This window comes from Panicum hallii, chromosome 5 (genome assembly GCF_002211085.1).
Source record: "Panicum hallii strain FIL2 chromosome 5, PHallii_v3.1, whole genome shotgun sequence".
Classification (NCBI taxonomy): Eukaryota; Viridiplantae; Streptophyta; class Magnoliopsida; order Poales; family Poaceae; genus Panicum; species Panicum hallii.
This window is the reverse complement of record NC_038046.1, coordinates 37,805,620-37,810,154: the sequence shown is the minus strand read 5'-3', so window position 1 is coordinate 37,810,154 and position 4,535 is coordinate 37,805,620. Positions and strand designations below refer to the sequence as shown.

The window sequence follows — 4,535 nt, the reverse complement described above, 5'->3', positions numbered from 1 at the left end:
ATGGCACCTTATCTCGACTACCTCCTCTACGAGGTGCTCCTGATTGACAAGACGGAGGCCCGATGGCTCGCATGCCGCGCAAAGTCCTTCGTCATCATTGAGGGAGAGCTCTACAAACAGAGTCCCACCAAGATCCTGCAGCATTGTATCCTGATCGAACAAGGGAAATAGCTGCTGAAGGATATCCAAGGCAGGGTCTGTGGGCACCACGCCGTGCCCAAGACCTTGGTCGGAAACACATTCCAACAAGGCTTCTACTGGCCAACCGCGGTGGCGGACACTGAGCAAATCGTGCGCACCTAAGAAGGGTGTCAATATTACGCTCGGCAAACCCACCTACCGGCACAAGCACTCCAGACAATCCCCATCACGTGGCCATTTGCGGTCTGGGGGCTTGATCTGGTCGGGCCCCTCAGGTTAGCAGCCGGGGGCTACACTCATCTGCTTGTCGCCGTTGACAAGTTCACAAAGTGGATTGAAGATCGACCGATTGCGATGATCGGATCCGAGCAGGCCGTGGAATTTTTCCTCGACATCATCCACCGCTTTGGAATCCCGAACTCCATCATCACAGATAACGATATGCAGTTTACAGGGAAAAAATTCCTCAAATTCTGTGACAATTGCCGCATCGACAGAGCCACCGTGGTGCACCCCTGTACGAACGGGCAGGTTGAACACACGAACGGCTTGATCTTGCAGAGACTCAAGCCCAGAATCTTCAATTGATTGAAGAAGTTTGCCAGCGATGGGTTGCCGAGCTCCCTGGAGTTATTTGGAGCCTGAGGATGACTCCTTGCCGAGCGACCGGCTTCACCCCTTTTTTCATGGTCTACGGTTCCGAGGTGGTCCTCCCGACCGACTTAGACTATTGAGCACCAATAGTTAGGTAGTACAAAAAACAAGGGGCCGAGGAATCACTTGAAGACGCAATGGACCAGCTCGACGAAGCACGCAATGTCGCCCTGCTCCGATCAGCCAAGTACCAGCAAGCACATCAACGATATCATGGCCGCCGAGTGCAGGGTCGTGCGTCCAACATCGGCAACCTGGTGTTACACCTCATCCAGAGCAATAAGGATCGCCACAAGCTCTCCCCACCTTGGGAGGGGCTTTTCATCGTCGTTAAAGTGCTCCAGCCAGGCACCTACAAGCTGCAGACCGCTGATGGTGAAGTCTTCAACAAAGCCTGGAACATCGAACAACTAAGTTGCTTTTACCCTTAGCCTTTCCAAGCTATGTGTATATTCATGCTGGTTAACGAGCTCTGGTGCAAAAACCATGTCCGCTCTTTAGTGATGCCTAACTCCAGCCACAGCAGGGGATCGGGCCTCACTCGGGGGCTGCTATGGCCATACCTACATGAAACTCTTTGCACGCAACCCTTTCCTACGATTGAGGTGAGATGATAAAAGCTACGAAAGAGCGCGCTTTGAGTAAAGTTGGTCGGACTGCAGGAAACCCACGCCGCAGCAGCTACGGCGTCCTTGCTCACCAGTGTGATAGGAGTCCTCTCGTTCGTATCTCGTTTCTATCGCCTCAATGCTAGGAGCGGTCAGACATCCTTAACCTTCCTCGCTAAAGGCCTTGCTGGCCAAAATCAAAATCTTAAAAGTTTGCTTATACACATGTATTTGGGCGCCGAGGCCTAGTTCATCATCTAAGCTCGACTAACTACTCCTTAGAAATGACTTCCTCCTCCATACTTGTAGCCAAGACCTGCGTAAGGGGGCCACCTCTTCCTCAATCTGGTCCATCTCGGCGTCATCATAGCCGGGCGTGAAGCCTTGGCTCATCGCCTGTAGATCAATGTTCTCATAACGAGAGTGCGCGATCGCGAACCGCCGCTGCACGCCGAGGTGCAGCGCCCACCTTGCCATTCTGCGCGCCCTGTGCGTGATGTTGATGACATGGGTCGCAATCGAGCTTGTCCCCTTCTCTGAAGTCATCCCAAGGTCATCCAAAACAAACCCAACGGCAAGTCGCAGGGAGTCATGGTCGTCGGACTCCTTGAGGAGGGTGTTTTTCGCCTTGCCGAGCTCACTCTCCAGGTGTCAGCGCACAAGCACTTCCTACCCATGCTTCTCGTCGAGGGCTGTCCAGACACGCATCAGCGACATAAAAGAGCCTGCTGGAAAACTCAGAAAGTACGGTGAAAGCAAGCAAAATCTTACCATCCACCTGGTCGTGAAGCTTGCACTCCTCGGTATTCAAGCGGACGATCTCTGCTCGTCTAGAAGCAACCTCTACGGTGAAGTCAGCCACCATCGCATCAGCTTGGAGCTTTAGGTCCACCTCGATGGTGAGCTCCTGCTGGAGGGAAGCCACCTGCTGCTGGACATCTGCAACGAAGGAGGATCAAATGCGCTGCGCCCAGAAAATCCAACAAACTGAAGGGAGGAGGAGAAAGATCTTACTCACAAGACTCCCCTGGGTGGATCGCGCCTCCTCCTCCCTCTCCTCGAACAGACGCATGACAGCGTCACGCTCTTGGCTGTTTGCTTCGAGTTTGCCGTATGGTACAAACCAACTGGTCCCGCTCCTCTTGCAGCCACTTGAATTCCGTGGCGTCCGTGACCACCTTGGCTCGAGCATCAACCACCTCTCGGTGGGTGGCGGTGAGCTACTCAGCCAGCTCTTCACGCTATCGTGCCTCTTCGGCATGACAGTCCCGACCATGATTCATGAGGGACTATGAAAAGGGAACAAGTCGGGAATGCCCGAGAAGGAGGCGACAATTGGGGACACCGATATGTCATACCTGACACGTCGGGGCGGCGACATCACGCAGAGCGCCCAGCGCGGCGGACAACGTGTCGAAGACGTTCCTACACTCTGTATCCTCCATCTCATTGCCAAAGGCGAGGATCGCTACGATGGGATCCTACGAGTCCACCTCATGACAGGCACCTCCCCATGCGGTAGATCGCCACCCGCCTGAGCCGCTCCCACCAATGCCAAGGTGGTGGGCACCTCCTGCAGCACCATCCCCGCTGTGGCAGCCGTGGCCTCCTCACTATCGGCAGCTAAGACCTTCTCCTGGGTGATCGCCACGGCCTCGCACGGTGGAGTTTCATCCCGCACCATTTCCTCGCCCGTCCGCCTCGCCACGGACGCATTGGCCTCCAAGGGTAGCAACGCAGCTTGCGCCTCAACCTCTAGGAGCGAATCGAGCACGCCTTTTTCCGGTCCCTCCTCGACAAGCATCACCATTGGCAATGACTCCTCCGTAGGCACGTCCCCCTGTGTCGGCGCCATGACCGCCGTCCGTGACGCCGGCCTTGTTTGCGTCGTGACAACATCGGCACACCCCACGCTCTCTCTCGACATGACGTCGGCTGCCCCCAAAGGCGCCCGCCAGAGTGCAAGGACCTTCCACAGCGCCACCACGAAGGGACCCGCTCGGCCTCCAACACTACAGCAAAGACCCAAGGACAGTTAGCACATAATTAGCATAGAATAGCCAAGCGCGAAAGGACAAAGTGATCATCAACTCATTAAGACACCACCATGCGAGGGTGCTTCGGGGTTGGCCTCCCCGACCCCAGCTGCGCCTCTCGGGCATGCTGCCGATTGGGACCCCCCACCCGCACGGGAGCTCTCAAAAGGGTGTTGCGATCCGCATCCGTCACCTCTGTGCACGCATCCTCCCTCTGTTACGTAGGATCGGGCGTAGGGCTGGGGGGAACCTGCGCTGACGCTGACGGTTGCGAGGATGACCCCTCGTTGTCACGTGCCAGCTCATCCTAGGGGATGTCATCCTCCTCCTCATCATCGATGTTATCATCGTCATTATCATCGTCCTCCTCTGCTTCCTTGTTCGATCCCTACAGGCACTTCCCGCGCTGCAGCTTTGCACGCTCCTGCGCTTCCTTCGTCACCTTCTCCACGTCTTTCTTCTTCTTGCGTGCCTCATCGGTAGCATTGTTCGCTGCTCGCATGACCTCATCCCCCAGCAACGGCGCGTGAGAGTCGCGGAAGGGGCTGAACTGTCCCTACAAACACCGACCGATGAAGCTGAAAGTAAGATTGAGAAAGGAGCGAGACATGGAAAGGAGGTTGGGAAGTACTCACCAGATCGACGAAGCTGGTGTCATGCTGCATCACCGGATGCCCCTCTACTGGGAACACTACGTCGGGCTCGTCCAGCGCCTCCAGGATGTGATGCTTGATCTCTGAATTGTGGAGCAAAGCCTAGGCAAGCACCGTGCCCTCAAGCCGCATGCCCAGCGCCATCCCGTACAGTGGAAGCGCACGCGCCATCAGCGGCGCAACCCTCCTCGAGTGGGAAGCTCCGCTGACGTCGGCGTCATCGAGGCTATGGCCCTTCAGGTATGCTATGGCACCCAGGAGTGGGGCAAGCCTCTTCTTCTCCTTGTCCACAAGCCCCTATGCCCATGCCGGTGGATCCACCATGATCGTGCGGCCGGTGAAGAGTAGAAGGGGGGCGGCGTCGTGATTCTTGATGTAGAACCATCGCGAATGCCACCCTTTGTTGGATTTCATGGTGGTGATGGTCATGTTCTTGTGCGCCC

General features: G+C 56.2%; 1 pseudogene; it reads left to right on the top strand.

Annotated features, from left to right (window-relative positions):
• Positions 1-875, top strand: LOC112892633 (annotated as a pseudogene).
• Positions 876-4,535: the final 3,660 nt, after the last annotated feature.